The sequence below is a fragment of the Pyrus communis genome, chromosome 8 (assembly GCF_963583255.1).
Source record: "Pyrus communis chromosome 8, drPyrComm1.1, whole genome shotgun sequence".
In the NCBI taxonomy this organism is placed as follows: Eukaryota; Viridiplantae; Streptophyta; class Magnoliopsida; order Rosales; family Rosaceae; genus Pyrus; species Pyrus communis.
In genome coordinates, this window is record NC_084810.1 from 21,637,790 (window position 1) to 21,658,692 (window position 20,903).

Genomic DNA, 20,903 nt, shown 5'->3' on the forward strand with positions numbered 1-20,903 from the left:
CTCCTGTTCATCCCTTAAACCCAATTTTTGTAATTAAACTCTCAGTTTCCACTTTATTAAACAAGCACTTTTCCAACGCCTAATTGTATACTCAAGCCCTGCACCCTATGCCTGACATATACAAGATTTCATTATTTTATAATTAACCAATTTGTATACTCAAGCCTTGCACCCTACACCTGACATATACAAGGTTCATTATTATTCAAGGCAAACTTCAGCCCTTAAATTTCCTCACAATTCAAACACTTTACAAACTCAACTCAACACAACTCTTTTTCTTGCTTAGCAATGCATATGTATATGTCTTGTGCACATATATATATATATATTAATACTCACATTTTATCTAACAAACCTGCAAGCTTCAACATAAATTAAATTGATTAGTAACAAGAGTAGTATAATCATAATATTAATAACAAAATAATAATCTTTAATATAAATGATAAGCAATATGTTACCATTTCCTCATTTATTTTATTGTCTCCATTTCATTTCCTCCCTCTTGTTCTCTTTCTTCCTTCACCACTTGCCCTTCCTCTTCATTAATATAGCTGAAATTCTACATATGTAATAGGAGTCGGATTGCTGAAAATCTTTCATGAAAGGGAGAGAAAGAAACTAGAGATGTTGGCCATGCAAAGAGGTTGGCAGAGAAGGCTAGCTCAACCGAACATCAGTTGTTCGAACTGGGGTACAAGTCAGCACATAGATTAGATTGTTGTGGTTTTTGGATATGTTATAGAGGAGACGATAAGAAACAACTTTTGTGAAGGAAGTGTTTTGATCGAAGCTCTTAAAAATGGGGTTTTGGTGCTCATAACATGGCTATCCAGTTTTTTGCGGGATTAGAGACATGAGTTGGTATTTCAAACATATTGGATGATCACACCGTTGGATTTTTCTGAAATTTTGATATCATGGTAGAGAGATAGACAAACAACTCTCATGAAGAAAGTACTATAATATAATCTATGGATGATGGTGTTTTGATCTATTAAATAGGCTGGACGAATTTCTAGTTTTGGATATCTATCAAAAATCTTTCTTTTGATAGATGAAAATGATAGTAGTTTGATGGAGAGATTTGTTGGGTAAGGTCTCATGTATTTTTTTGGGATTTGTCTCACACTTTTTGTACATCATTCTCAAGTGAAAATAAATGGAGATTTTTGATAGTTTGGTGGAAGTGCTTCTAATGGAAATGATCTCAAAATGTAAATGCATAAACAAGACAAGATTTAAGTGGTTCGCCAAATCAACTACATCCACTAGGGTTTGCTTTCATTGTGTTTCACTATATATGAAGGATTTACAAATACAATGAAAGATGGCTTAAAAGCCTTAAAAAAGATAAAGGGGGTAATATGAAAGCGATAATGGCTTTCTTTTTGGAGTGGTTCTTTCTTTTTCCTCTCTCTTTTTCTCCATATCTTCCATTTGGTGAGTGCTCCTTCCTTTATAGAGATTGCATGACATCTTCCTCTCCAAAGAACCTCCACAAGTGTGTCAATAGAAAGAAAGCAAGTGTTGTGCCAATCATTAGACATAAAATGTGTTCCAATAGAAACACACCAATTGTTAACCTTATCATCACCATGAAATGTGTTCCAATAACAAGGCAACAAATGTTGTCCTAATCCTTAGCAATGAAATGTGGTCCAATAGAAAAACAACAAATGCGAAACTAATCATGAACTAATGAATAATACACAAGATGTTCTTTGCATCAAAGGCCACATGAAATGTTCTTACCACAATAAGTTGTCATCTTCCTCTATTTAGAGTGGTTAATATCATGCAAAGTGGATAAAAGCTCAAAAAGCCACGTTCAAAGTCTAAGGGATATGAATCCCACCTCTTCAAAATTTGGAGGGATGAATCATCACCAAACATTTAACTCTTAGATTCCTAATGAATACAAACTTGCCAACTGACCCTTAAGTAGACTTCCACCTTCACATTTAGAGTGGTGAGTAATCACCAAATCATTAACTCCTAATGTTACAAACTCTCCACCTCATCTTTGAGAGAAAATATCAAGATCAAATTACTCATTTAGTCCAACCTCAAACTCTCAGCCCTTTGTGAGGAAAATCAAACCAAACTCATTTAATCTCCCTTCTCCAATTCAAACTAAAAATATCTCTAATTACATATGAACATGAAATAGCTAGTTTTTAAAATAATTTGTAGCAAAAAGGATTTTACATTGAAACTATTTTACATACCGAAAATAGGTTCTTGTACGTAAAAATAATTACCCACATACATACATATATACATATAACCATTTTTTGTTAAATACGAGGTATTACAGTGTATCACTAGGGCATATTGAAAAATCTATTGTCATTTTGATTAATACTGGCAAACAACACTACAAAAATAAAATTGAGAAATGTAATTCAATTTGAAGTCTTTCTCTTATTCTAAGCAAAAATAAAAATAAAAATAATTGTCTCTTGTTGATAGCTGACAATGTGGAGGAAAAAGAGTGGAAAGGGGAGGGGGTACGCGCGCACAGCGCATGTGGTGTTTTTTTATGGTTTTTTTTTATTTTTTATTGTTTTGTCCTTATCAGTAAATAAAGTTAGTAGATGATTTTTGATTAAAAATGCAAAGATTTGAAGTATTTTTCATTAGTTTTCCCTTATTTCTATTACAATTTCTTTCATAGTCAGTGCTACTTGTATTCAAAGAGTATTCTCTTACAACTTTTGTTGAAGATTTTGTGCACAAAATCTTCCCCATGGCAAGTTATGAAGAGATTAAATTTCTAGTTAATGGGCTTGATGTTCTTTTGGCTTTGTTTTGTGCGCTATTTTGTTACTTCTCTTGCTTCTCACCAATACTAAATTGGCCAAGTTAACCTTATGTTTTTGCTTTTGAGTCTTTTTGGTTTGAGGATCTCTCTGATTTAATCTAGGATGTTATCTTTCCAGTTCGTCCTATTTTTTTATATATAAGAAACGATATTATCTATAGTATAGGGGTGAAAGAGTGGGTTAAGCCTCATAATGAGCTAGCAATAATGTGGTAAAAAAAAAATAGCAATGATGTGGTTTAAATTCACGTTTGATGATAATTGAACCTAAGATTTCTCAAGTGAAAATGAATATGACTAGACCGTAGTACTAAGTAACAATTCATTCTAATCTTAACATTTTAATAAAGGGAACTTTAACGAAAAACTTCTGGTACTGTTCACTTTAACGAAAAACCACATTTTTACACTAAAAAGTCAATCATGGTACTATTCATTTTACCCTTTATTTTTTCATTATCATTAAAACTCAAAGTTTTCAAGTTTTTTCATTAGTTTTTCTTTTAATAAAACCATTATCCTTTGTTCGCAAAAAAAAAAAATTTCTACATTATTTAGAATGTAATATCGCGGTCACTAATAAATGTAATTTCTTAGTAACAATTAATTTTGAATTTATGGTGCATTTCAAATTTTATTTTATTTTTATCACGAACAATAGCATTTGAACTCAAAATTTTATAAATTGAAGAAAAAAAATGTCATATTTATTAGGGCAACCTTCCCTATCATCTAATCGATTCCTTCTGTTGCGCAGATGAAGCTGGTTCGATCCCATTGTTGAATTACATATACTTAGAAAATGCTGGTCACTTTCCGAAGTGTTGTAGCTTTACACGTAAACTTCACGTGGCACTGTCTGTTCCTAGGACAATTGGCTGCTGCAAATTACAATCATGATGATTTGTAATTTTGTACTATAAAGATCAGTATGCGTATTGTGTCACATGCCACTTTCCCATTTGAAAGCTAAAGCAGCCGCGAGAATATCTTTTAGTCGAAGTTGGATATTTATGTATGCCTTTGCATGTGATTTTTCTGTAACGAAGGAATTGTATATTGGACTGCATTAGTATGCTAGGTTTTGCTAGTTTGCATGCCATCATTAACTAGGGGTTTGTGCCAACAGTCTAATTCCGATCGATTTTACCCAAGATTACACAACTGATTTTGATGACGAATATACCGTGATCATGACGGTTTATATCAATGATTAAATGTCACGTTGAAGAAAATCTATGACATATTATATTATTAACATATAACGTTAAATTGAAAGTGTATTCACGTTATATAAATTCCTTTCCCTGTTTATAGAATCTCACATTATGAGTGTATATATAAGTTTAGTTTGAATTATAACTCGTACAAAAATTAAACCAAATAAAACCTAACAATCAAATAAACTATTTAGAGACTTTCCAAAACTAACAATCATGTAAAACGAAACACACAAATTTTATATTTGAAACCAACAACAAGCCAATCAAATAATTTCTTATTAAAGGAATACTAGGTACCTTCTCCACTTTCCTTTCTCAACTTGTCTTTTTCACTCAATGGATGCCCTGGGGATCATCATTACTCCTAAATCTAAATAATTGTGTTTAACATGACAAACTATATTTATAGATTATATCTCATACTAATTAAATTACAAGCTATATTTATAAAGACTTAAATCTTAAGAATTGTCGTACATCAAATACCAAATTTAGCCAAAAAATAAATAAACTTAAAATACTAATATTTTCAAGAAGTATTTACCGCCATCGGCAGCCTTTTATTTTCTTAATCTCAGATATATCATGCCAACTTTCAACATCAATCAAAGTGGAACAAACAAACAATCAAAGCAAATGTCGCTTTATTGAAGAGGAAGAAGCAATTATGCTTATAAATTCTGGTGCGAGTTCAATTCTTAATAATTTTACTCTTCTGTAACAACTAACAATTTAATCCACTAAAAATATAATTAAAAAAAAACAATCAGATAATCTTAGGATAAAAAGAACAGAGAAATGATATTTTATGTTGATATCAGGGCATTTCGACGTGATATAAATATAAATGGTGATCACTACAAGAAAATTTCAAGTGGACAAAATATTGATATACGTGGCTTTCACAAAATTGTGACAGACCTTCTCCTCAAAAAAGTTTATGGCCAAATTCATAGAACTTTTGTTTATGACTACTAAAAAAACAAACAAACAAACAATCAGATAATCTTAGCATAAAAAGAACAAAGAAATGATATTTTATGTTGATATCAATGCATTTCGACGTGATATAAATATAAATGGTGATCACTAACAAGAAAATTTCAAGTGGATTAAATATTGACATACTTGGCTTTCATAAAGTTGTGACAGACCTTCTCCTCAAAAAAGTTTATGGCCAATTCATAGAACTTGTGTTTATGACAACTAGCAGAGAGCACACACTTTGTATATATGTAAACAATTTCTCTTAATAAGTGCATATATATTTTTTTAATATTGCATAATTACTATTTTGTCCTCCTTACGTAAATATTGTGTATCAAAAGTGAGGGTAAAATTGAAAAAATATGATTGTCATTATCTAAAAAAAAAAGGGTAAAATAGGGATATAATTGTCATTTTGTCAAAAGGTACAAAATTACTATTTTGCCCTCCTTTTTGTCAATAGTGTGTATCAAAAGTGAGGGCAAAATAGGAAAAAAAGTTGACAAGGAGGGATTTCTTAATAATAGTATAGATAACTGTTTACATTATTAAACATTCTGTAAAGATTATCTTTACAAAAAAATTCAATTAAAACTAAGGTTGTTTAGTCAATCAAATATAATAAATAGATAGACATTTCGTAATACTTGACGAACTCTGATGATCTATTTTTATACAGTTCAATGACTACACAATCTAATATTTCATTGGTTTTGCCGAAATGATCTTTATATAGTGATTTACAGTTCGACCATAAACTGTTTTTGTCTAATAATCTCTCCACAATTTTTTAGAGCCAATACTGTGGATGCATATTTCAGCCGTCTTTTCAGTTGATGAAAATGCACCTGCAAAATAATAATACCTAAAATTAAGGCCAAAAGCCTCACGTGTCCACTATGATTTTTGAGGGGGGGTTTTGGCCGAGGAATCTTCGATACCAAAGTTAGAATTCTGAAAAGAATGTGTTTAGAAGTTTGTGGGTAGCAAATGACTTAGCTTTTTAGTGGGATTATAAGGCTATTTATAGAGGAGCGGCTGACCCTATTTGGAGAGTAGTGGCCGACCATATATGGTGTGATTAGGTGAATAATTGCAAGATATTACGTGAAATAATATCTTGCAATTAACATAGCAATTAATCCTAAATTAAATAGGAAATTTGGGAGTTACCTTTTGAATAAAGATTTGATGAGGAGTGATGAGAGGAATTTTAATAAATACCATTTTGATCATCTTTGACTCTTCCTTGATTGAGTTGTTATTGTCCGTTGTATGCGCATGGGAATCCCAGTGTGTCTCGAGGATAATTTTGTCATTTTTACCCAAAAGTTCACATGTTGCGTCCATAATTTTCTTGATTATTTTTAGCTCCATAAATACATCTTCAAAATGTAAAGCTAATAAGGGCATCTTGGTTAAGCTAGTTCCCAAATAGGCCACAACAAACCGAGCGAAACTAATTGTGGTTAATAAGTTTGGTTAGATTCAAGTTTACAATTTCTTAGTTGCACATATGGGTAATGTTGAGGAGATCACATTCAGTGAGTCACATTTGTACCTCATTTTAATAGAGGTAGGGGTCACCAATACAAATAGGCCAAACTTGTATAGAGAAGTGTTATTAATGTGGTCTTCCTACCATTTTCCTAAACGATTAGAGTAACTCCACCAGATAAGAATTGCCCTTTCAATTGGGTTTAATTCCCCCCCCAACCCATTAAAAATTGCTCCAGCAGTTGCAAAACCAGTGGCAATTGATGCAAGGGCAGGCAGCATGGCAGATGCCCTGCCAATTGTTGCAAGGGGCCGCACCCTTTCTTTGCACCAGCAAACAGCCGTGAGTCCCACCCCCATGATGACCAAATGAGCCAAACAGCTCTTTCATGATGAAATGAAACCGTTGGAAGAAGTGATGAATAGCACATGAGAAGAAGGTTTTGCTTGGAAGATGAGGAAGTTTCATACATTTCAAGGGAAGACGGATCAAGCCACACTAATTGTATCCCCTAGTTTAAAATTAATTATGATTGTTGTAAGGCAATGACTTTCAGTTGTATTTGAAATTATTTATTGGAATTAGATTTTAATTATGTTTGTTATAACGCCCACATTCATTAAAAATTTAAAAAATATATTTGTGAATAGTAATTGCCCTTGTCATTGCCCTTCTTCCACCCAAACTGGTGGACTTGCACAAAACCACTTACTGTTTAGAGTTAAAAATAAGGGCAATTTTATTGCCCTCGTACTCCAATTGTCATTGCCCTCCACCAACTGGTAGAGATGCTTTTATGCAAGACTTTAATTTCCTCATTTTGAATTTACATCCGCAACACACTTAACATACTCCTTAAGAGCAACTCGACCGTTGCTTATTGCCTTGGGGATAGGCAACTCAATCCACTCTCCTCCCTTCCCAAAACACTTCAGCCCACTCGAGCAATTGGGTTCAAGGTGAGCCCGGTGGAGAAGTTAGGCAATAATTGTATGGCCCATCACCCTGCTTATGTAACGCAAGGTTGACGTCAGCCACAATTTAAATTATTAAAAAATTATAAATAAAAAAACTAATTAAAAATATAAACATTATAATTTTTTTTCTATAAATGCCTAACAATGTTCTTCCACTTTACACTACATTTCAATATTTTCAAATACTTTCAAACAATCTTTTATTATTATCCAAAATTAAAAATAAAGTTATCTTTGATTATTTTATAAAATAAAAAAAATACTAATATTTTAATACGAATTGCTTGGACTATTCAGTTTAGGATGGATATGCAATTGGGTAGTTACTGTTCATTTAAAGAGATTGAGTTGCCTATTGCCCAGATGGACTTTACTACATTGAAAGTGCTTTAAAGATTTTATTTTTCGGTTCTTAAAATGAGGGCTTCACTAATGTACCGGATTGTGATCACTTAACTTCTTGAGCCAGAAGGTCTTCCTAGTTATGTCCTAAATTATATAGGTGGCGCCTGTGGTATAACATGAAAGGTTGGAAAGTTTATGCGAGCTGGGGTCATGCATGTCCACCTCGTCCCACATAAAGGGTAAAAAAAGGCTAGGTTCGTTTCAAAACATTTTTGTTTGGGGTGACTTTCAAATCGACCACGAAGCTTAAAAGTTCTCACATTGTCCTTAAAGATGTTGAGATTGTATCAATATACACATTTATTTGAATAAAACTCTTTAATTTTAGAGACATGTAAGTCACAGTTGCACCATATCAACTAAAAAATTCATTAGCTTAATGAATAATTAAATGTTCAAATATCCAAAAAGTGTAAATTAATACAATTTCAAAACCTTGGGGTCAATGTGAAAAAATTAAGATCTTACAGCCTATTTTAAAAATCACCCCAGAAAAAGCCCAAGGACCTGGCTTTGTATAAATAGTATTGCTAGTCACCAGCCTAACTCCAGCCTTGGAACAAAATAAGTTCAAAAGTATGAGTGAGCTAGATTAGGTCTAGCTTTTGTGTTCTTCTATCAGGATTTTCCAAACTGTTTTTTAAATTAGGATTCATCTCTTCTTTAACCATAGGCATATTAGCTCTCCCATTAGTCGTTCTTATTGTCCTTGTCTCTCTTAAATCAGGTGGATGGATCTTAATTAGCTTCTGTACTTCCATACTGATATCCATACGATAGGATATATGGATTCTTTTTCGCTTGTTCTCCAACTTTATGGGTCCAGTCCTCCATTCATGGGTTAATTGTCTTCTTTTTAGGGTTAGGGTTTCTGCTTCTACAATCTGCATAATTTGCATGAGGAATCTCAAGACCATCTGTCAGAGTAAGTCAGTATTCGCGGGTGCAGCATCATCAAGATTCACATACAGGCAAGGGGGCTACCTTTATCGATCGAGTAAATTGTTACTGCACCAATCTGAATATTTCCTTCAACTTCCTTTTGCACTTGAAAGGTAGTTCCTTCGAAGTGGGAATCTTGATGATGCTGCATCAGCTGGTACATGACTATTTGGAATCCGCGTCGATGATCCCTGTGAAGAATTAAGGTGAGAGAGCAATTTTTGAGGTGCCAGACAATTGATTTTTGGGGTTATTTTAGTTTTAAATCCTTTGAAGATTATTAAGTACTAGTATTAATCATGTCTTTATCTTCTACCATATGTTGTTTGCTTATCCGAATTAAGTTGACTAATGGATGAAACGTCACAGTTGGTGTATCCTGCAATTAATTTTTTGAATTTTGACCATCGTTCGTAGATTACTGGTGGTTAGATGTGTGAATCCATTCACAACGGGGAAATATAAACTTGTTTCTGACGATAAGTCTGGCAAATGAAAATTAATTCAAATTCGGATTTTATATTATTTAATTAGCTCTTTACTAAGTTCTGCACTTCTGCTAGTGCTGCCTTTGATTCAAACGGACAGGTGTAAATATGAGATGATATGATCCAAAGCACCATCTTTGCTCAATACTTTTGTTGTGTTATTGATTTTCTAGGCATTTTTACACCACAAGAACATCAGAGCACCTGATGGATCTTCAGATTGGCCACCAGCAATGCACGAGGGCAGGGTAATACTTTAATCATGATTAGTAATGCTTCATATACTTTGTTGAATCTTTTCTGTTGCAGTCAGTAAAATTAATCTGTTGATCAACGTTTTACCTCAATACACCTCAATGGGTTTTAATTGTGTTAAAATCTTACTCAACCAACCCAGGTCATTACTTTTTAATCCTTATTTTTGTTGGAGGTATATCACTTCGTTGTTATCACAACATTCTTCTGAAGTTTAGGAATTGGAGCTCTGATGTTTGTTTGATTCTCTTTGCTTAAAGACTATTGATTTGTAGGGGGGTTAGGTACCCAAGAATATTAATGTCAGGAATCTGATGTTCTATGGTTTACGTCTGAAATCAGCTTTTAGTTTATACATGTCCTATGCCAATTCATGACATATGAAATACCTTTTGGCTTTGCTCGATAAAGAGGATTAGCTTATGTAGTACTATTCACTATATTGAAGACATTAAAAAAAAATGATAAATTTTTTATTTAATTTGTCTAAGTTGAAGGTTACTTTTTAAGAGAAAATATCCCCTACTAATCACCACAAAAATGATAGGATTAAAAAAGACAATTATTCTTCATTAGTAACCTTCAACTTGGATAAAATAAGGAATTTGTCATTCATTTCTTCTTTTAAAATACCTTTAGTATAGTAAATAGTCATGTACAAACCAATCCTCTATGTCAGACGAGACCTTTGTGCAATAAATAAACAAACATATATGAAGTATATTGATTCTGTGAGACTGTGGTCATCATAAAGTAATGAGGTGGAGGGTGAGTGAATAACCAAATTTATTAATTTCTCATCAGTTGAATGGAAAGTGGATTAACTTTTGTCTCTTATTTGAAGGCTTGACTTGTGCAATTTGATCAAGTTTTCGCAATTCAGGGTACCGTTTAGTGTGGACAGTCTTTGCAATTGATCAAGTATATATAATCACGATCCTGATAAATCCCCTCTCAACAAAGTCAAGCTTTCACCCGGTAAAGGCTCAAGACCAGTGTCTGACAAAAGTTGGTAACCCTAATTTATTGAAGATCTAGATTCAATTATTCTGCATGAAAACTTGACTCTGCCTTTATTAGGTGATGTTTTGTTTCCCAGAAATCAGATGAGAGTGGACTAATTATTCTTATCTTACATTATCCGTGCAGAGTCGATAAACCAAAATTTAGATTGGTATTGAAGGTTGATGGGAGAGAGTACAAGAAATAAACAAGAGTGAATGAAAGCAAAATGTTGAAAGAGAAAATAACTTAAAGTAATTTTTATATTTGGTTTTTAGTTTTTATTTTGTGTACTTTTCCTACTAAATTTCTTCTACATCTCTTCCACCTATCTTCCTCCATTATTTTATAGGAAACTTTAACGAAAAATTTCTGGTATTGTTCACTTTAACCAAAAACCACATTTTTACACTAAAAAGTCAATCCTGGTACTATTCACTTTATCTTTTATTTTGTCCTTATCGTTAAAACTCAAAGTTTTCAAGCCATTTTCATTAATTTTCCTTATTTTATATCCTTTATTTCTTCCATGCACTATTTCTCTACTATATAAAACAAAAATGAAAGCTAACAACTAATTAAAAACAAAATGATTATCAAACAATTTCCTAAGCGCTAATGTTGTTATTTGGTTTGGTAGGATAATAACTTTTTTGCTGAAGAAATCAGAGTTTGCGATACGCTCAAACAAGACTGCAGGAAGCTATTTGAGCATTCAATATCAAAGCCTGAATGCTTTTCTATAGGTAAGGGATGCACAATGGATGATCCCAGATTGGAAATATATATACAATCTTGTCTCCAATTTAATTACTTGACAAGTTTTTATTGGACAGTTAAGTTTATTTTTTGAACACGTGGTATATATTAATTAGCCAATAATGCTGTTAAAATTATGAAAATTCACAGGCCAATCACTTTCTTTGTAGTAATCAGAACACGTCTGCAGCTAGCTTCTTAACTGGTCAATGCTACAAGAAGTTATTTGGGTTAATATTTGAATATTGGGCTTAAATAAAGGAAAGCCCAAGGATGCCAAATTAAGGGAAGACTTGCCCGAAGTCCGTTGAGCCCAGGAACAAATTGAAGCCTTCTCAGCTAAGACACAAGCCACGTGTTTATAATTAAAGTGACAAGTGATGAAGATTAATCTACTATCAGCCAAAGAACACTTTCCAGTGGCATTTATAGTAAAAAAACTGATGACTCACTATCCTCCAAGTGCTTTTGGGCAAGAGTAAAAGCTACAGCAGTCGGGCCAAACTGCCTATAAAATGAAGAAAAGACAACGGGGACAAGGACACTCAACCAATCAAACAAACAAACTTACAAACTCTGCTCTCAAGCCAGATTTGCATCCAAAAGCTGAAATCAACCCATATTCAGTCCTTTTAGTGATAGTTTCCTTAGAAAAATTATCTTTTCTCTAGTATAAAAGCTCTGCTACCATTCCCAATGTTGTAGTATCGATCATCTTGTGTAAACTTGTTTACCATCCATCCCTTTTTTTAGCATATAAACCTTGTAAATTCAAAGAGAAGTGACTGCAAGAAGTTCAACCTTGCCAGACAAGGTGAAATCTTGCCCGAAACCCTTTGTTTGTTTTCTTAATTAATAGATATATTGCTTAATGCATTCTCTAACATGTATTCAAGCTATTTCCACCTGTTTTTCTATTTTAAGAGTCTCATTTGAGTGTGGATCTGGTTAGTTTGGTGGATATCTTTTCATTAAAAGTAGTTTGGGACCAAACAAATGACTTAAGGGGCTCTGGACTCCCTTCATTCGAACATGCAAGACCATGAACTAAAAGTCTTTGTTTACAAGGCAAGAAAAAGAACTTAATGTGGACTTAACCCATCCGCGACAATCATTTGATAACAAGAAGTTTAAGTAACTTGGGGCGTAAGTAATCAACTTAAAACACGCTTGTTCTATATCTGCTATACTGAGATAGCAGTCACATGCCTAAGCACTTACTTAGTTTTAATTGTGAGCCTCAAGGCCTACACCTAAGGCCCTACAAAGGCACATTTTGAAACTAACTTTGTTCTATTCTTGTAGCACATCAACAAGTAAGAGCCTAACTATACATCCAAAGTGCCAATCCATTGAGGAGCTATGCTGAGGTCCGAGGAGCCTTTCTCCAGAGAAATCTTTGCCCAAACATAGTTTTGGCACACTCAGTGGGATCCCATTGGTCTTGTAAGCTAATAAATAGAAGGAAAGAGATAACCTTCAGGTGGAACACAGAATACGAGCCACCCCAGTATCTACCAAGATTAAGCATGACAGATCATCTAGAAGATTTCCCCCCTTATGAGGACCAGCTATTATAGGAAGCCTGACTTCATCTGAGAAGTCGGAAGGGAATGTGACAAATGAAGACTTGCAGGCCACTATGGTGCAAGTGTTGAAAAGTATGGAAAAGATTACTCTGGAAACCAGAGGAGAAGTGAGTAGACTCTGTTCCTTAACAAGGAGTTTACAAAGAAGATTAGTTCTTGAGTACTCTACTCCCAAAAATGGTTATGCCGAGGAAATGATGGAAGAAGTAAGTCCTGAGAAAGAACCAGTTATTCCCTTATTTCCTTTGCTTGAGGAAAAGAAGGATAAAGGAAAAAAACAAGGAAAGATCTAGCGTTAGTCAGCTAGTATTGGAAAAGATCTTGGAAACAGAGTTGCCCGATTATTTTCACTAGATAGTAGGGGCAGAGCAGGCAAGAAAGAAAAAAGTATGGGATGCCCCAATTAAATGGAGAATCTAGTGGGAAAGGTGAGCTCACAACTACAGACAAAACCCCCTTATAGGCCAACATCATTGGCTAATAAGGGATGAGGGGCCAGATGGAGGAAGCTTGAACTAAAAAAAAAAACTTTCTCGGGCAATGATCGTAGCCCGAAATGGGAACCTCCACATACCCCACCTAATAATACAGCCAATCAGCAACTCAGAGAAGAGTTAGCCGAACTAAGAAGGATAGTGGTCCAGAATGTTCAACCTTGGGCTCGCCCGCTATTTAGGATCACCTACCAGAAGCCATATCCCGAGTATATTGATAAGCAGAATCATTTTTCCCCTTAACTTCAAGATGTCCGTGTTTCCAACTTTTAGTAGAGAAAATGGCAGTGTGTCCTCTAGAGATCACATTTTCAAGTTCTCTAACCATTGTGTGGCGTTTGAAGACAATCCTAACTATAAGTTAAGATTGTTTGGGAATTCGTTGGTTGGCCTAGCATCTCAGTGGTATTCCTTGTTGCCCCCCAATTCGTCAACTGGGGGCAAATGGAGATGGCTTTTCATGAACAATTCTATGGAGTGAAGCCCGAGATGACTATCAATGATTTGGTGGAGGTAAAGCAATATGAGCATGAGTCTACATAATACTTCATGATGAGGTTTAGAAAGACAAGGATGAGATGCCAATTCCCTATCAATCATGCCCAGCTTATATTCATTGCTCAGAAGGCATTGAGGCTGCCTTTAAGAAAAAAGTTTTATGATGTATTATTCAGTGAACTGGAAGAATTGGTGATTGCTGCCACAAACTATGAGAAGTTGTTGAGTGAAGAACAATAAGCGAAACACTCATCCAAGGTGCCTCATTTTTACAAAAATAAAGTTGCAATTCACCAAGTAGAGTTTGAATAAGCAGAGCCAGAAGAAAGTGATGGTCATGGAGGAGAATGAATTAAGATGTATGCAGCAGAGATGAACACCCATTTTAAACCTTTAACAGTGAAGGGTTTAGTCCAGCTAGTCAAGGATCAGAAGGTGGTGATGAATGATGGTGGGTTTGTCCCTATGAAGCCTTCTAAATACCATAGTTATTCTTTTGATTTAACTAAGGCCTCAGAAATCTATGAAGAGTTGGTGCGAGCAAGAGTAATTATGCCCAACAACACCAAGAAGATGCCTAAGCCAAAAGAATTAAGAAGAAAGAAGTATTACAAGATGCACTATACCTTCAACCATTCCATAACTAACTGCGTCTAGTTCAGGGATTTGACAAGACCTCATAGTCAAGAGGAAGTTACTCTTGGAGAAACCCGAGGCTAATATGATGATTGACACTGATCCCTTCCCAAAAGCCCCAATAAACATGATCAACCTGACTTGGGCTGAGAAAAGGAAGGGAAAAACCACTTGGGAAATGAAAGCAGAAAGAAGACAAGTTGATAGACCAACAAAATAAACTATCAAGTTGCTCGAGAAACCCAAAGCAACCATAATTAAAGGGTTAGTATTGTGTAGCCAGTGCCAATGAGAATGTAAGTTAGAAGTGTCAGCATCAAGAGCTATTATTGATCAAAAGTTGATCTAAAAAAGAGAGATAGAAGAACAAGAAGCCTGCAGAAGCATCATGCGGGCAACTGAGAATGAAACCTCTAGAAATGTTTTCCAAAGGTTAGGAGGAGATTCTGAGCCAAAAAACTTATCCGAGGTATTCAGAAACCATAAAGCCTCAAAAGAAGTGAAAGATAAAGAAACCAAAATACCAAATGTGTGGAGGTTAGGCATCCCCAGCCAAGTTATGAAGGTGGTAATGTTAAGATAAAGGGAAAAACAAGGAACCTAGCATCCCTAGTCACCAAGAAGGATTTTGCCTGACTTGGGCGGAAATGGTATGTAGTTGGAAAAGATAAGAGATCTATCAAGGAAATAGGAGCTTCTATGATTAGGGAGTCCAAAGGCAGCACGAAGCTCATATGAACTCACTAAAAGTTCCTACTACATCAGAAAGCTCTGAAAATGTGAAGTTTGAGAAAGTACCTCATAGGGGAATAAATCAACTTCACTAAAGAAGCAAAAATGAGGTAGAAATAGCTAATAGCAAGACTGAAAGAGAAGGAGATCATGTGCTACAAATCCCTCATCCGGGAAAGTACAGAATCTTGAGGAGAGCTCAAAAGGATATGGTAATGATGCCAACTCCAAGATGGAGTCCAGAACTAATATGTTTGGAACTATCTTGCCTAAAAGGAGAATGCCTTCACCGTTGTTGGTTGATGCTCTTTGTGAATTCCCAGAGCAGGTGCAAGATTTTGGTATAACTCGGGAAGAAAAGTTGCCTGAGCTAATGTTGGCAAAAGAAGCACAGGCCTGGTTAGATGAATTCATGGACCATATTGGGGGCAAGAATGAGGATTTACCTGAACCTAACAACTTCCACGTAAACATGGCATATGTTCTATCTGCCATGTTTTGCATCGAGCCTGATCAACCTGCCATAATTGAGGGTGATTACTTGGCACATGTTAGTATTGAGGAAGTAGGAAGAGGAGAATCAGGCAAAATAAGCTTGCCCGAGCTCGCAAAGAAAGGGTCTGAGAGGGTGTATTCAGATAAAATGGTCTTTACCCGCCCAAGTTTGGCCCTAGCTAACAATTTCAAGCCCATATATATAACTGCTCATTTGGAAGGAGTACCCTTCAAGAAGGTCTTGATTGATGGAAGAGCTGCAACCAATGTAATACCATTAAAACAGATGAAGAAGTTAGGAAGAAGTGAAGAATATCTTATTCCTACTGACTTGACAGTCTCTAGCTTTTCTGAAGCCATCACCAAAACCTATGAGATATTGCCCCTGGAGGTTGACTTGGGTTCCAAGCAAATTATGTTAGCTTTCTTTATGGTGGACAGTAACTCAACTTATGGGGCCTTACATGGCAGAGATTGGATTCATCAAAGTCTTTATGTACCATTCACCTTGCATTAACAAGTAACTGTTAATGCAAGGTGGGACCAAGATTTGGGAAATGGTGGTGGTTAAGTCACGGCCGTTTCTTCCTACAGCCAATGTGGCAAAAGCTAGTTTCTATAATACCAGTGTTGGGATTCTCCAGTGCTTTGGAGCTAATGAGAACGGGTGCCCGACTAAGGTGACGGCCCAAAAACTCCTGGAACAAGGATTGTTTCTCACAATGGAGGAATGAGATAAACCCCATATTGCCCCAACTCCCCAACATTAGTAATTTCAGAACAAAGAAGAAAGAACCAAGTAGTTACAGTCAGGTCCTTAATCAAAAAGACTGTTTGTGTATGGGAAATTGAGAAAGCAAGAAAGGGAGAGCTTGGCCAAAGAATAAAAGAAATGGAAGGAAGAAGCTTTGAGCAACCAAAACAAAGGTGAAAAAGAGTTTTTTGGGAAGGAGTTGGAAATAGCCATACAAATGGATGAATGTATATATGACTTGGATTGGCCCAAAGACACGTCCAAAAGTCCAGAACTGGTTGAATTTTTGTGTGCAGAACCTAACAAGCCACTACCAAAGGTACAAGACCCCTTAGAAACCATTCATTTGGGGACTAAGGAGGATCCAAGGCCTATACATATCGGTAACATGTTAGAAGTTAAAGATCGGGCAAAGATAGTCAGTCTTATGCACGAATTTAAAGACTGTTTTGCTTGATACTACACAAATTCCTATCTTTCATGGATGGGAATGCTGGTTATAATCAGATAAAATGGGCTAAAGAAAATGTACATAAAATAGTTTTTGAGTGCCCAAGCCATGTTGGAGCATATGAATACTTAGTCATGTCATTTGGGCTTAAACATGCTGGTGCAACCTATCAAAGAGCAATGAATGCCATTTTTCATGACTTGATTGGCTATAGCATGGAAGTATACATTGATGACATCGTGGTTAAGTCTAAAATTGAAGAACAGCACCTAGTAGACCTTAGACAAGCCTTAACAAAAATGAGGATCCATAAGTTGAAAATGAATCCTAACAAATGTGCTTTTGGAGTAAGATCGGGCAACTTTTTGGGGTTCCTCATTCATCAAAAAGGGGTGGAGGTCGACAAAATAAAGCTTGGGCAATAATGGAATCACATCCTCCTACCAACAAAGTACAACTACATAGGCTACTAGGAAAAATCAACTTCTTGAGGAGGTTCATTGCTAACTTGGCGGGCAAGATGCAGCCGTTAACTCTTCTGTTAAGATTGAAAGACAAAGAAGAGTTTGAGTGGGGCCCACCACACCAAGAACCCTTTGACAGAATAAAGGCTTACTTGACCTTTTCACTAGTGCTTATGCCACCTCAAAAAGGAAAGCCTTTAAAGCTTTACATTTCTGCCTCTGAAAAATCGATGGGAAGCTTGCTGGCTCAAAACAATGAAGGTGGGAAGGAATAAACTATTTACTACCTCAATAAAATCCTTAATGAGGTAGAAACAAGATATACCCTAATGAAGAAGTTGTGTCTGGCTCTATACTTCACTGTCTGCAAGTTAACGCATTACATGTTGTCTTGCCACATCCATATTATTACTAAGACTGATGTGATCAAATACATGCTGTCAAAACCAATGCTAATTGGAATGATTGGAAAATGGATTCTAGCACTATCAAAGTTTAGTTTTCAATATATGCCTCAAAGAGCGATCAAGGGACAAGCAATTGCAGACTTCTTGGCCGAACACTAAGAATCGCAAGATGAACTTATCAACATTCCAGGAACTCTAAAGATGGCCAGTATGTGGATTCCGCCAAGCAAAGCCTTCTTGGGCAAAGAATAGTGGATCCAGCAAGAAATAAAGAGGATTGCTAGTCTCTAAATCACTCCTTGGAGATTGTATTTTGATGGATCTTGCACTCAAAATGTTGTTGGGGCTGGGATTGTCATCATTGATCCCAATGATGCTTACCATTGTTATTCATTTCTCCTGGATTATCAAGATACTACCAACAATCGGCCAGAGTATGAAGCATTGATAATTGGCTTAGATATCTTGATAGAGTTGGGGGCAACTGAACTTGAGGTCTTTGGTGATTCATAGCTAATGGTCAATTAGTTGAATGAAGAATATAAGTGCATACATATCACCATGGCCGATTATTACTTGGCAGTCACTCAATTGTTACGTTATTGGGGCATTGAAATATCAATCAGCCATATTCCCAGAGAGTCAAATGCAATGGCCAATGAGATGATGCAGTTGACTTCTGAAGCACATATCTAAGAGAGAATATTTGAGGTAGAGGTGGAAGTACAAAGGAGAAATCTATCTTCTATCTTTGATAGAGAATTCACCCTGGAAGTAATGACTCAAGAGCCAAAAATAGAAGATTAGAGATCACCTATTACTCAGTACTTGAAAAATCCTTCTTTCCCCACAAGTAAGAAGAATCGACAGCAAGCAACTAAGTATGTTTTGTGGGAGGAGAATTTGTTAAGAAAAACTCCAGATGGACTTTTATTAAAATGCTTAGGCCAAGAAGAGTCAATGAGAGTGATTGCTGAAGTACATGAAGGAATATGTGGAACTAAGATGAAGTGGTTGCTCAGGAGATATGGTTACTTCTGGCCCGACATGCAGAAATACTTCAAGGCATATACCTGAGGGTGTGAAGAATTTCAAAGACATAGACCTCTTCAACATGTGTCCTCAGTACCTTTGAACCCTGTGGTCAAACTTTGGCCTTTCCGATGATGGGTAATGGACTACATCGGGCAAATTTACCCAGCTTCTAATAAGGGACACACCTTCATAATTGTGGCAACAGATTACTTTACCAAGTGGGTAGAAGTTTCAGCTGTGAAGAGTATTACTTCAACTGCTGTCAAAAAATTCATTGAAACCAAGATCTTACACCCGAGACAATTGTCACAGACCGCGGGCCATCTTTTATTTCAAAGGAAGTATATGAGTTTGCAAGTAAGTTCAAGATAAAGATGATCCAATCTAGTCCTTACTACGCCCAATCAAATGGTCAATCAGAAGTCAGCAACAAGGTCTTGGTGAATATTATTAAGAGAATGGTGGTAGATAATCCAGAGAAATGGCACGAGAAGTTAGGAGACACTTTATGGGCTTATAGAACCTCCAAGAGGGCAGGAACTAGAACTACTCCTTACGCCCTAACCTTTGGGCAAGATGTTGTACTTCCTATGGAAATTAATGTGAGTTCTATTAGGATTCAAAACCAGTTTTGGCTGCATAATGAAGAATACATTCAGGCTATGTGTCAAGGAGTTGAAGATCTATATGTAGCCTGATTTGAAGCTTTAAATAAAATTCAAGAAGGGAAGAGAGTTGTTACCCGAGCATACAACAAGAAGGTGAAATTGAAGGCCTTCAAGAAGAGAGTTGTTACCCGAGCATACAACAAGAAGGTGAAATTGAAGGCCTTCAAGGAAGGAAAATTAGTGTGGAAGGCGATTTTGCCCTTGGGAGTTCAAGTTAGAGGCTTTGGGAAATGAAGTCCTACTTGAGAATACCCTTCACTATCAATCAAGTACTGGATAGGGGAGGATATTACTTGGCAGATTTAGAAGGAAACTTGCAAAGACGTCCAATCAATGCTACGTTTTTTAAGAAATATCACCTGACCTTGTGGGATGTTAGAGATTGTTACATTGGACAAGTCTAAGCATTGTGAAGGAACCTACAAGTTAACTCGTGCATTCACCACAGTTAAGTCAAAGAAATAAAACATAACAAGATGATATAAAGAAAAAAGTATTTTATTTCAGCAAAAGGAAGTTACAGAATGTCTTAGTTCAACAGTTTTACATCTTTAGCTAAGGTTGCCATCTTAAAGTAGTAGTTTTGCATAATGGTAAAAATCCTGCCAGGCTCTTCTAGATACATATTACTGTTGGCAAGTTGGGCTTTAGAATCTTCAACTTCTTGGTTCATTTTCTCTACTTCTTCTATCTTCTTGCAAAGGTGATTGGCTAGGTTCATCTTCTCAGCCTTCAAAGTAGAAAGTTATTCTTCTAATCTTTAGATTTCAGCGTCCACCACTGCAATTTTATCTTCCATGGCCAATCCTTTCTCCACCAACTATTAGAGAGTGGTTGAGATCTTTACGTGTTTTTCCTGGTAGCATTTCACTCTGTTGGATGCCCACTCTGCTTTCTGATACTGATCCTTTAGTGCCCGCATATTCTCAAAGAAGTTGAGAAAATACTCGTACTGAGCCTTGGACAATGACTGTGCCTTGTAAAGCTCAGTCAAGGCCATCTTAGCATCATGGAGAACCTTAAGGTTAAAGGAGGCAGTAAAGCTCTCCTCATCCAATCCTTGAAAATATGGCTAACATTTTGAAGAATAAGAGACTTGGATGAATATAGAGGAGACTGTAGTTTGGTCTTGATCTGCCGAACTGCTTGACCAGCTCGGGAAAAGATGCTACTAATGGAGTTGGAGGCATCCCTCCAACACCTTCAGTAATAGCAGAGGGGGCAACCTTGTTTAGCAGAGAAGAAAGAGACTCAGGAGTAGGAGCAGGAATAGAAGTGGCATCAATAGTCTTAGCCTTCTTCTTAGGCTTAAGA

The 20,903-nt window shown here is 35.9% G+C and overlaps 2 long non-coding RNA genes across 2 annotated transcripts; both read left to right on the top strand.

The window, feature by feature from the left end:
* The first annotated feature begins 8,502 nt into the window (after nt 1-8,502).
* On the top strand, nt 8,503-10,608 carry LOC137741458 (uncharacterized). The gene is made up of 3 exons (XR_011069300.1): nt 8,503-9,068; nt 9,524-9,598; nt 10,450-10,608. It is a non-coding gene; the product is annotated as an uncharacterized lncRNA (long non-coding RNA).
* Nucleotides 10,609-10,754: 146 nt separating this feature from the next.
* On the top strand, nt 10,755-11,977 carry LOC137741638 (uncharacterized). Its single transcript, XR_011069320.1, has 3 exons — nt 10,755-10,861; nt 11,248-11,353; nt 11,517-11,977. It is a non-coding gene; the product is annotated as an uncharacterized lncRNA (long non-coding RNA).
* The last annotated feature ends 8,926 nt before the right edge of the window (nt 11,978-20,903 follow it).